Source organism: Labrus mixtus, chromosome 13 (assembly GCF_963584025.1).
Source record: "Labrus mixtus chromosome 13, fLabMix1.1, whole genome shotgun sequence".
NCBI classification, from domain to species: domain Eukaryota; kingdom Metazoa; phylum Chordata; class Actinopteri; order Labriformes; family Labridae; genus Labrus; species Labrus mixtus.
Genome location: NC_083624.1, coordinates 24,036,002 through 24,049,829, shown reverse-complemented (window position 1 = coordinate 24,049,829; position 13,828 = coordinate 24,036,002). Strand labels below are relative to the sequence as shown.

General features: G+C 38.7%; 1 protein-coding gene across 2 annotated transcripts in view; it reads right to left on the bottom strand.

The window, feature by feature from the left end:
- si:ch211-45c16.2 (mitogen-activated protein kinase kinase kinase 13) overlaps window positions 1–11,576 on the bottom strand; it is a 35,032-nt gene extending 23,456 nt beyond the window's left edge. Inside the window, exon 1 of one of the 2 annotated variants that reach the window (XM_061054286.1) lies at window positions 11,521–11,576. The gene's annotated coding sequence lies outside the window, so the exon portion shown is untranslated. The remainder of the gene's footprint in view (window positions 1–11,520) is intronic. The other variant, XM_061054288.1, reaches the window with a different exon arrangement.
- Between the last annotated feature and the right edge of the window lie 2,252 nt (window positions 11,577–13,828).

Below are 13,828 nucleotides of genomic sequence, written 5' to 3'. Positions count from 1 at the left end.
CGGGGCGAGGCTGAGTGGGAGACTTCCAAACACGGTCTTTAAATGGCGTGAAATGACAGTCAAATGAGTCAAGGCACAGATGGCCGAGGATGCTGGCTCTTATGGTACTGACATTAGGGATTGGTGAGTGTGTGAGCACACTGTGTTGGATCTGCTAACACAACACCTTTTTGATGCAAAATGTCCAAAATTAAAATAATGTCATTCATTCTCCTGTGCCTGAAAAAGACAAGAGTGGGTGTAGGCATTGAACGTGCTATTCTTTCCTTGTTGCAGAAGACATGTAGACTGCATTCATAAAAAACACAGCAGGGGAATCCCCCAAAATAACAGCTCTCTAGTTAAACATTTGCAAAAAGAAAGAGAGAGACATTGGCTATCCACAGTCACATGGAATCAAATACTGGACTATTTGTTTAGTGAGAAAGTCTAGCTCTGCTCTAGAGCCGAAATTCCGAAGGTCAGCAGATCACAAGCCTGTGTGCTCACGTGGAAACAAGCAAAGCCACATTGTATAAAAAACATGCCTAACCTAGAACTTTCAAACAGAAATGAAGGACTATTTAACTCCAGCAAAGACTGCTGTGTCCTAAACCACATCACCACACAAGGGTGTTTAAAAAAATGCACAGGATGCATCATGAAGATCTCTTTCACTTTGCTTTAGTCTTGATAAGACCACAAGGGAAAGTAATGACTTCCATATAGGGATGGCATATAAAAGAGATCTGGAAAAAATGAGGTCTTCATCAAACACGCTCTTATTCCCTTCATTAGGCATTGAGCTATAGCTAACCACCATCGTCTCTGATTTATCAAAAGTTAGCTGAAGGCTAGCTGGGGCTTCATCTGATTGGCCTAAATGTTTTGAATGCAAGGCTCCAAATGTCACTGAAAGTCAGACGTTCATATGCTGAGTGAGAATTAAATGCATGTGCACATTTATGTAAATAGTCATATTCTTGCATATAAGGATTTTTGGTGACGTTTATTATTACTGTACATATCCTGATGGCAATTATAGTTTGTTTGCAGCCCTAATGCAAGCTCATTTTGTATTTCATCTTAAAGATGCGTTTGGCCCCTCTCACCATTCAGAGTTTTCCGTCCAAACAGATTCAGGTCAGGCCAATTGGGAGACTTAATACAGATGGCCGACTGCACAGAGATGTGAATTTAAGACATTTAATTAAAAAAAAGAAGTAGATGGCTGACACTGATGTTTCTTTCTTAGCCCAGCATGATGACAATATTAAACAGAAGTGTAATTATCTAACAGATAGCGAGTGTTGTCTGATCTGTGTTGTTGTTTTTGTGTTCTTGATTTACAGTAATTTGCCATCTAGCCTGACAGCTGACTGTTACTTCACTTCTGCTGCTCAGAGAGCTTTGAGTTTCCTGAGGAACTTTGGTCCCCGTCTGTTGATGTTGGTTCTTGAAAAATAAAAAAATGAAAGAAATTATCCATGGCTTTGTTTGTTTTATAAATATAGTTTGCATTGACTTAACAATCAGCGTTGATTTGTAAGCTATCTATCTAATAAATAATGCAGGCATATTTTAAGACAACACAAGTAGGATCATTTTCAAACATACACATGTTTAAAAACCAAAGGAATATAGTTAGCCATAGCTACTAACCAACAGCTTTATTTTAAGAATTTGTTTTCAATCTCTCATTAAATGCTTTGCACGTTCTATTTTCCTAAACAAATTCAAACTCATTTAACATTAATCAAAGGTTCAATTTACTTTGGGAGCTGAAATCTGAGATCTCCCTCTTCTACATTGAGTACAATTTCCTCAAGTAGAAAGAAACGGTCTCTGATAGAAGATTATCTGCTCATTAATGATGTTTGTTTCAGAGTCATCGCCCGAGAAGAAATGTCACAAACAAGAGATGCTGTTTTTTCTTAGATAACAAAAAATACAAAAAACACTTCTGATGTAAGAAAATAACTGGAGGTGTTTCTGTTCTGTGCCTCAGTTTGCTTGGACTTTGTCCATTTGCAGTATGCAGGTCCCTGCTTGGCTCTGTGACAGGGCACAGCCCGTTATGCAACAGACAGGAAAATGTAAGCACTATACTGATGTATGCTGATAGAAGGCAAGACAACAATATGTTATTAACAGTCATAACATTCAGACAATCATTTTCTTTAGTCCTTATTTCAACTTTAAAAAAATACAAAACAGAGCTCCATTAAATGTCTTGATTTGTCCAATCATCCAAAAGTGATTTTTTTTCAATCTAGAATAACAAATGGCATCTTCATAAAATAATGACTACTTATTTTGTCTCATTAGTTGACTTCCTTTAGCTCCAGACAATGTCTGTTACAGACCAATGTCAAAGGCACCAGGTATTTTGACACTATAAATTCTCTCCAACACTGATACTAAAAAACATGTACTTTAGACTTTTATTAAAATTGTTTGGCCTGCATGATAGGAGAAAAATACGCAATGTGCCTTAACAGTTTTCAACATTGCGATAAAGATATGAAGGTTGACACATAAAAGTTAATGAGTGCATTTAGCTTTAACTCATACCTGTGCTCACGTCCCACAAAATTGTTTTTTTCACTGAATTTGGCACCATTTCATCTGAGGTTAGCTGATAGCTACACTGTGTGCTCTGATATGAACTAAAGCTGTAATCAGACAGTGAGGGCCCTATACTCAGTTATAAGACGTTTTGATGTCTTATGGTCAAATACATCCCAGAACACTTATTGAAATAATTATAAACTTAAAAAAGAAAAATAAGAGTCTGACCTGAGTCTCTAAGGTTAGCTTTATTCCAGTAGTAAGCCTCCTGTTCAGTCTCCATCACCGGTACACAGACGTGATGTACAGCCGGTCAGCGCTCCCTGCCCTCTCCTCTGAGTGCAACAGAGCTGTAAACCACACTGGCTCTGCTCTGTTATACACACTCATTACTATTTTACCAGCAGCGGAACAACCGCACTGACAGCTCCTGTGTCCCCGCATTAATAAGAGAAAAAGCAGCATCGCAGCTTACAGTGGTTTACTTTTACAATCTGACATCGCATGCAGCGGCCAGGTAGAGATAGAAGGCACACACACACAAACACACAAACACACACACACACTCAAACACATCTACAATTACCAACAAATAAATAAGAGTCCATGGATGTCTGCTCAGGACGCTGACATGTTCAGTTATGAGACTATCATGTTGCTTCCTATGACAAGATGATAAAGGAGAAAAGCAGTGATTCAAAATCTGATTTTAAATGTTTAATGGATATAGGGTTCTCATAATGAAGAAAACATAATAATGTGGCTAAACACATTTTATATTAAGATGTAAAGATTATTAAACAGTCATATATCCATATTCAGCTTTGGGACTCTTTCTCGTGCTCTTCTGAATTGAAGATAGCAGTCAATACAGTTTGCTTAGTTCTTACAAAATTGAGTATTTGAGAAATTTGGGGATCTCCCTCTAGTTTTCTTAGATTTTTTCTGTAGGCAAAATGTTCTGAAGTACCAAAAGTACGGGAACCAAAGAGCACTCTAAAGGTTTTGGCACTGAAACTGAAGTGTTAGCACATCTAGCACAAAGAGCTTTTTAAACCTTGACCTAAAGGGCTTATCACAAATTAAAAACTCTGAACTGAGAAAAGATGAAATAGTCCAAACTCATTAAAATTGGACATAACTTTAGCTAATGTACTTTTTAACAGAGCAGTAAAGGAAGTCTTCTTTGTGCGACTTTTATGTATAGCCGTCAACAGGATTCAGAGAGGCTGAACCAGCATCATCTAGGACAATCAATATAATTCACTTGGAAATAGTGTTCAAGGCAACTTCACTGTCAACAGAAGTCTTTGTCAGCCACTTTGTTTGGCTTTAAGTAAAAAGTTGAGCAAGAAAAAGTGTATGTGGAAGACTTCAATCTTAAATAAACTATATCACACCAAGATAGCTTTCTCAAGTTGTAGGTTAGGTCTGTTTATTCACTTTTATAGCAATGTCCATGTAATGATGAAACATCTGTTTCCTGTTTGACTACATTATGGTTTATAATACACCACATCAGAAAGCCATAATGTAATGACTTACACTTGTTTAGCTGTGATTGAGTCTAAATCAAGCTCAGACTTAAATCTCAACGTTGACATTTGTATTTATCACCTAAAAATATCCTGCTATTAAACTTGACATAATGACATACCATACTATTTTTGCAGTAACAACAATGTAACTACAAAGTTAACCAAAACAAAAAGAAGCAAAAAGCTAGCTGACTTTGAAGAGTGAGCAAAGATAAGTCATGGCTAGCCAAAGCTAAAAGAGGGAGAGCTAAAACTAGCTTTGGCAAAACTCGTTCTTTAAAACATGATTTCCTCTTCTTCATTTAAATAACTAATACAAACAACTGAGTCACCTACAAACTGGGGATGTCGTTTGTGTTATACATATGGGATACCATATGAAAAACGTAAAATAATAGTTAACAGGTTAAGGAGACTTGCTAAAAGGTAGCTAACTAAGTATTAGCTTTGCAGAGTAAAAATTAGGTTTAAAGCAAACACAGATTATGACGCTAGTTGAATTAAAGTGATTCTATATTACACATTAACATTTGTCAAATTCTATGATCATTGGTTTAAACACCAGTTCAAAACTGGTAAATAATAAAAGCAGAGAGAACACATTTTTATTTATTCTTTATAAATAACATAAAGACTGCCCAGCGATAGAAGTTTTATGTATTGAAGATAAAATACATTCTGAACTGATAGGAAACATTAAATATTATTTTGCTTTTTTTGTCGCCTCTTATGTTCTGCTCTTACTCCTTAATGCCTCTGTGGGGCGCTATAGCTGAGTCTACAGATTTTTGTGGCAAATAACTTCTGTATTTGAAAAATTCTCAATAAGTTAGGCGTATTTCTTATTTCTTATCTCAACAAAGAGCTTTTTGACAACAAAAAACATGTTTATTTGGGCTCAACGTCCAGCCTATAAAATCTCACAGCCCAGAGCCAGCTGGTCAGCTGTTGAATTAAAATGACACTGGTCCCCAGTGTGTCCACTTCACGCACGAGGACAACATTGTTCGCCTGAGAGATGGAAACAGGCCGGCACAGCTGATTGGTAGCTTTTACAAAGGCTGACATGGATGAGTGAGTCCTGCACACAACAACCCTTGATTCTGAGAGGCAGATAATGCTTGTGAGATTACTGTGCTGAGCCCACCAACAACCCACAGCCTGACCAATCCACGCTGAGAGGAAATTACATAACAATGACTGTTCAACACTATATGGGAGTATTCTGCCTGCACCACTACAATCCATCTATCCCGTTTCCTTCTTCATCATCAGTGCAGACCCGCAACTGCAACAGCAGCCGACACAGAGCCTGGCTGGCTGGGCCGGCCTCCCTCTGAACTGTATGCACCTGATAATCCCGACCCTGATTTATGGGATTGCGTGCAGAGCTATAATGCAAAACACAAGCAGCTAGTCTTAGATAACACAGAATGTTATGAAGGCCTTCTTGGTTTAAATTATTTCACAAAAGAGAACTACAGAAGTGGGAGGAAATGAACCCACACTAACATGTTCACAATCTTGGATTAAGGATATAAGAAGGAGTCTGGGGATGCACCGGGCCACAAGCAGTGTCTGAGATTGCCACTGTATAGATCAGGGTACTGTGCTGTTGTTCAGGGTAAGAGGGAAGAGGAATATATGAGGTTACAGTCCAAAGGCAAGAGGAGACAGCAGGGCTACTGCACATCTAGAATATGACCTGAATAACACAAAATATCACAACAGCCCGTCTCATGACTTTCTGGAGCAGTATCTAGACTTTTATTTGTGTGCTTTGGGTTACTTAAAAAACACAATTTTTCATTTAAAATCACATTTCCTGCTTATCGAATGCAACTGTAAAAAAAAAAACCCTCTATCTATAATCAAAATACTTCCAAGTAATAATACACAATAGTTAAGAAATGAGATTGCAGAAAAACGTCTCGCGCCAATAATAGTCAGTCCAGATATGTAAGAAAGGTGAGTTTTCGAACTGCAAACAGTCATCCCTAGTACCTAAAAACATTGTTTTATATTTGTTTTGTATTTCCGTATCTTTTACCCTAGCGACCAAAATCCGAAATCTCCAGAGAACCAATGAAGGCTGAAGAAGATAAATGTTGTTTCAGATCATTTCTGCTCTAATTGTGCTCATCAAATTGTTTAAAAATCAAATATGAGCTTAGTATTGATAGCTTTATCAATCCATACACTGACATTATATGCATTATATATCATATGAGTGACAGTGCATCTTTCCTTCTCATATAGTATTCACACATCAGTGGTTGTATACACACATGCAGCCTGTATGACTTTTGTGCATGTGCTCTGGTTCTTGCTCCTCCACTCGTGTGTGTTAATATGCTCCCCATGAGGCGCTGCAGGCTGTGGTAATTATAGAAGCTCAGCTAGCAGACCCATCACAAGAGAGAAGTACATTTAAAGTCATGTGCAGTATGAGTATGATCACACTGTAGCATACATGCACACACCCTAAGGCGCACACACTCAGCGTCATAACATTGCTCATGTATAGAAAATGTTTTGCTTTTTTTTTATGATATTCCCTTGAAAAATGGCGTCCTGTGTCGAGGTTCTTTGTGGTCTTTTTCCACATTTAATACTTTATAAGGTGTCACAATCTAAATATGACTCTATGACTACAAGGGGTCTGTGTTATTCTGAGCTCCCACAGTCCCGCCATAATACCCCCTCGCTGCCCAAATATGAAGATGTAGGGCAAACCCACTTCTCAGCAGAGTCCCAGTTCTACAAACTGGCAGAGTTTGTCCAATAAACCCTCTGGCAAACGACCACTTTATCTCCGGCAGAGCCAACTAACAGAGGAGCCCGGAAGATGGAGGATGCTTACTTTTTTAATCAAGCTGAGTTGTCCTTATTGGCATTTAGCGGTCTGATAGTGAAGTGAGGCGTGCCAGGCGGACTCGCGGTGTGACAAGCTGGCCCTGCGTGTGGCGCACAGTAAGCTAAGGTTGGTATGGACGCAGGGCCTGTGGAGCTCAGACAGTGTCATTACAGAAATGTCAGTCAGGAGGAAAGAGTAGAGGGGGGGGGAGGGTGGATAGAGACAGAGACAGAGAGAGAGAGAGAGAGAGAGTGGGACGGGGTAAGACATTCATGTTCACATCATTTCCCTGAGTCGAGCGTTTGTTGTTTGCCTTTTTCCGCTCAGCTGCCCCTTCAATGGCTGCACGCGACGTTAACGTTCAGCACAGAGACAGAAAATGTGACGGCTATTTTTAAAACAGCTGTTAGCCATGCATTACTGTAGACTCCACACACCTGAGCACAACATGTTTCATTTATTCCACTAAAAGGAGGAGATGGATTTTTTTCCAGGACACTAACGATGCAGCTTTATCTAATGATTACATTGCAAAAAAAAGGGCCTATTCATGTTTCCAATAAGCCAATGTGACAGCCTCTAGAACTACTTTTTTGCCGTGCCAGCAGTTTTTTCATTAATCGGGCATAAAATATGAAAAATAAGAGAGAAAATTCTCACACTTTGGAAGCTACTACCAGGAAAAAGACTTTTTGCTCGCCATTTTTCTCAGACAATTAGTCAATTATCAACATTGTTTATAACTAATATTTGAGAACAATTGGGCAACAAATATCAACTGCTGTTGTGCTTTTACACCGCATGTCACACCTACACATTAAACACACTGATGGCAGAGTGTGTTAAGTGTCAATCAGAAGTAACAAATTACATTCATACACAGCCGACAAAGCAGCAGGAGCAACTTGGGGATAAGTGTCTTGCTCAAGGACACATTGTACATGTGGAGCTGGGAATCGAACCCCCGATATTCTGATAGAGAGACGACTGACTCTACCAACTGAGCCACAACTGCCCAATACTGATCCCGAATTTTAACTAAATCAATATTATGGAAAACAATGATGGGAGAAATAGCTTTTGCTCTGCTACATTAGCCGCAGACAGTGCTGAGAATACTGACCGCAATGTGTACCAATGTAAGATGACACCATGTCTTAATCACTTAGAGCATTGTCCTTGGTAATATATATTGCGTGAAAGAATTCCCCTCAATATATATTTGTATCTGTATATTTAATGACACAGGACAATGCAGTCCTTTCACTGACGACACAATAAATGTTTATGTGCTGGATGTTTCTTCATGTTATGAAACACAGCAATGAGCTTATTCATTAAGCCTGATGGGACAGGACCGGAGTCACTGCTATACAAATGTGACCAAAAAAACAAACAAATCTAGTCTCTGGGGGCAGGATTAGAGAGATCAGACCAGCTGCAAGGCTACACTGCTTGCTGCTGCTACACATGTCAATTACATAAATACGGCTTCCTGTCCCTACCCCTGCATCGGGACCCTCCCTCCCCTCTTTCCTGTGCCGCTGCTGACGTCCTGCTTGATGTGGCGCCAGATAGATCAGACTCCTGACACCTGAAAAACTTGCCATGCAGCAGGGGGTGACCCACCTTTTCAAGAAAAACTAACGAAGCGGTATTCAATGCTAAAGTGAGTGGTATCATTTTTTTTTCTTCCTATGTCAACAAATCCCATGAAAAGGGAAACAAATGTGTTTACGCCTTGCATTACATTCCACCATCCTGTCCATGACACTCAAGCCCCGGCCCATTTATTTCTCATAAGGACAACGATCTTTGAGTCAGAAATGTGCCAACGTGGACACAAAGTCCTTCGGGTGTTGAAGGTGTGAACTTTTCTGCAGAAGAAGTCAAGACAACTAACCATCTTAAGACCTTTATTTATAATACTGATCATCTCAGAAAGGCAAGATAAAAGCAGGGGGGGAAATAATTACAACCAAAAGGGCTTAACCAACCGATATGCACATTTTTCTTCCTTACAGTGGCATCAGAATGGTTATAAAATGAATTTTCAGTTAATTTGCAAATCGTTTCTGTCGCGGCACAAAAACATCTGAATGCTCAAAAAGAAAATCTGAGCAACATCACATGTGACGTAGGTAGCGGTAAGCTGCTAAGACAGGAAGCTAGTTCCAACATTCCCCTCATATGACTTCAGATCGGTATCCTACATGGACGTTCTCCACTACATGATCCCACTCTTGGCATGTTTATCCAACTTAAACTCCAGTCTATTTAGCTTCATACTGCTGCGATCGTGGATTCACAAAGTCCCATATCAGCAGTCGCCATCTTGGTAACCTACAATAAGGCCTCAAAGCCACCAGCTCCATACAAGATCATGTTTATGATCGGCCTGACCTCAATTTTGCTAAATTAAATCAGTGGGGGGGGGGGGGGGGGACCAGACGTATCTGTCTGAACAAATACCATGCAGATTTGTCTGGTTCCAAAGGATCAATAGCCCATTTATGTTTCTGCTTTACATGAAGTATTTCCAGCTCCATCCTTTAAGCTATAGTGTTTATTGCTAATAAAATGCAGTATGGGAGGAAATAGCAGGACTTCACTTCTCTTTGCAATGTCTGGAAATGAAAAACAACAGTTTCCCCTTAAATGACAATACTTCACTAATATTTTCTATGAAAAACAATGTGCTCATTATTTATTGATGTCAGAGTTTGTAAACAACTTCTTCCTATATTAAAAAAAAACATATCAAAGAGCTTTAAAAGCCAAACTGTCCCTCATGTAGTTGCTCACATTAGATGGCGGTCTGGTGTTGAGTGTCTGCGTGCCATAGTTAAGAACACCTGAGAGGTGTAGCCTTCAACACACTGTTAGTGGGGTACCACATTTGGCTGATTGGAGCCCAGTGTGACCTGTAACTGCACCGCAGCAGATACAAGGGAGGCAAAGCCGTTACCGACACACATGGACACTGACTGGAAAACGTCGCACTCAGCACAATGACGGAGGAACACAATACTGCATCAAGTGCTCACACGTGTAGCGCTCTCCACCGCTCGCTGACTGTCAAGAGAATGTGGAAACAGAAACGAAAAGCAGCCGAACCATAAAACTGTTGTGACAACAAGTCGTCATAAGAGATGGATGAATGATTGCATGTGATTTGTGTCAGATGTCTGCTGAGGGCTGCAGCGCTGCACACACAGGAGCAGTGTCATACAGACAGTCCTGCTATGACTGCAGCCCTCGTGCAGGTTTTAATGTTCGGGATAAGTCAACTCTTTAGGTAATTTAGGAGGCTGCATTTTGTGACAGAGGTGTCGAATAAAATCTGACTTAAGACATGAACTTAAAAAACTTAACCTTATTTGTCTCCGGCAAAAGATTTGACGTTTATGTTATGAAATTGTGTCATAACAAGAGGATCACATTGTGTGGTGATTTCTAGGACGATCAAATTTGGATGTTTAGACCTAAAAAAAAACTTAGTGAAAACATAATAAGGCACACATGATGGTCCTGCTTTCTTTAGACTTTATTTAAAGGTAATAAAAACACATTTCTTTACAGGAAACCATTGCTTTTACACTACTATTACTTCATTCTAAAAATGTTAAGAGCATTAGGCCTTTGTTGAAGTTGCATAATGATTTGTATGGGACACAGAATCTTCGGACTTGGACTTCACTCGCGACTCAATAAAGCAAAACTTGAACCTGCTTTTCAGAATATTACTGCAACCAATTTGTAATGCCACTGAAAATAAATCCCACTGATCAGTGTTTGTATCATCTCTCCCTCATTTATATGGGTATTATGTGAGAAATATTAAGATACACTAGTGAGTATGAGGCTTTTTAATCCATGTGCACCACAAACTACAGTAGCCTATATACAGGGGTGATGAGGTTTAAGCTTAAATAGTGCAATATGACAATTTTAGACTACAGTAGGTTCAGCAAAGTGTAAGTGACAACATATAGGCTACACGATATAATACCCTCACATGACCACAAATATGTTCAATACAGACAGAATATATGTTGTTGTCTTCTTTCAGCCACGTATACCGGCTACTCAAACATAATAAACAAGATTACATTCTGTCTTCAAAAACAAACATTACCTCTTCACCAGCTATAATTAAGCCTCCTCTCCTACAGATCAGTCTGTAATTTCATCCTTGTCTTGCTTCAAACTTAACAGGCAAGGAAAAAGTCATTTTCTAAACAAGTGAGGATTCAACAACATTCTGTTACATAATGAAGAACTCTATAACCCTTTACTACGTGCATTGTATCTGCTGCGTGACTCATAGTTATACATAGTTGTTGTAAAGTCTCTCTTTGTTGACAGAAGGTGAACATTGTGTTTTGTTTTTAAGGCTGAAGATTCATTCAGAAACAGTATTTATTGTCGTAAAAGACCCTCGCTGTCCCAGTCATTTAGCTTCACCCCACGATCAAAACAGAATCGTTTAACGGGGGGAAAAAAACTGCAATTTTTAAATGTCACAATTACACTGAGTCTTTCGATAAAAGTAAAACAAAACGTATATATTACCGTTCTGCAGCGCTGAATCCCTCTGAGATGTCCGACTGCTCTCTCTCTCTCTCCTCGGTCCATCTACTTACAGTCCAATCCACTGGTGTAAAGTCTTGTGAGCGTCATACGTCACTTCCGGATACTCTGGCTCCGTACACCTGTAAACCCCGGCGCTCACGCAATCAAAGATCATCTATTGAGAAGACAATTCACACAGAAGTTAAAAGGCGCCCCCTCTTCTGTCCAACATTTCTTGCAAGCATAACATAATTAAAATGCTGTTCACATAAACGCTGCATATGGCATATTACTACAATATGAAATATGCACAGGGCATAACACTAATTACTTTCAAAGAGAAGATTCAAAGAGATGTTTTTTTTATTCCAAGACTAGTGGTAAGATTTTAAATGCTGGACTTTCATTTAAGATTGAGTTTTTTTTTTTTTACACATTGTTATTGACTACATTGTAAAGTATTTACTACAAGTAAATTTGTAGAAGATATCAGGTCATATTAAAAAGGGATTAGAATAAGAATAATCAGCATTCACAACATTTACCATGCAACTATACTGTGCCTAAGACTCAAGGGAGCTGTGGTGATCCTAAAATATGGGGTATGATTTGTCGTTATTAGAGTTTAGATGGTGTCATAACCGTTTATGGTAAGGTCTCAAGAACTACAAAGAGTGGACTACAAATAGCAGCACAACTCAGTTGGGTCGCATGCTCTGTGTACTGAAGAATAGGCACCATGTCAACATAACACATTGTCCCTTGACAAACAATGACCTGGTAACACAGCAATTTAGCTGATAGTGATCTTTTAGTTCTCCATATGTAACTCAAACTACAAAATAAAATGGTCATGCATATTCTGGGAAGAGTCTCTTCCTAAGACTTCTCCTATTTCTTCCTATTATATATTTTGGTTGTTTGCTTGAATGTTTAGTTTAGTTCATTTAGTTTAATTTAACCTTAATTAAATGCTATGTAAGCATTAAGAGGCTTGTCTTTTTATACAGGTTTTTAAGATTTTACTTTGTACATATAATACTAATCTTTAGTAATTGTACAGAGGAGTGCCCATGGCTTCTGTTTGCTTTTTATATTTGAACGTAATTGCATTTCCATCTGGAAAAATTGTGATGTATAGGAACAACTATCTAGATTAAACAAAAAAATCAAAATGAACAGGAACTGCCAGACCACATACTCAAGTCCACTGAAAAATATTTTATTTGAACTTGTTACTTCAAGTAAAAATGGCTATAAACATGTCAAATCAGGTCTTCACAAGTAGATAAAATGGCTCAGTAAAATTCATTTTGATGATTATGTATCTGCTATTATCAACTGATATACATATATAACAAATATTATAATAGTCTGACATTACTGCATGTAAACACAGAGACAAAGAGCACCAAATGAAAGGCTAGCTGTGTGGTGCTGTTTGTAGTGTCGTGGATTGCGAGAGGAGTGAGGGCTCTTCTTTTTCTTCCCCTCTTTGACGTTGTGGTTAAAAATAGTTGCTGAATCTTTACAATTGCGTTGAGCAGCCGGGTGTGCTAAACAATAACATAAACAAGGATGTAAGAATGAGTTTGATATGTGTTTTCTTGACTCTGTGCAGGAACACAAAAAGCCTAGTAGCCTATTATGTTTTCAAGCAAACCCCTGTAGGAACTTTGCTATCTGTTACGACTGCGCATTTAAGTTCCGCTCAGTTATTGACAGAGTGACAGCGTGATTTCTGAGGAGTTGTTCATTTATGACCGTGAGGGATAAATAGGAGGGTGTGAAACCATAGTGTGAAACCGATACTGCTTTGTTTTTGCCACGTGTGCCTGAACCAATGAGCGCCCTCGGAGGCTGCTCCGAAACTAATGCAGGGATGAATGGTTGGCAGGTGGAGAAAAACACTGACATGACAGACAACACACAGATATGGAGGAGTTCAGTGAAAGAATCGTCTTATACAACTCAAAAAATCAGTCAAGTCAGTTAAATTCAGGTTGATTTTAATAGTTAAGCTATTAAGGCAACGAGTGCTAAGGTCACATGTGAAATAAAGTGCAAAATTCATTAACAGACTGACATGCAGGGGCATTAAATGACAATACGAACTATTTCAGTGGTAGAATAAGATGGAAGAGCTTTAATTAAGCAGCAGCTTTAATCAAATAAAAAAATACCATGTGACATTTCATGTATTTAAAGTTTTACCTGATTACAGAAGTGTAAACAGCAAATAAATACATAAAGTAATCATTATACAATGCTTTCCCTTCAGACGTTGATTATATTATCATTATTGATG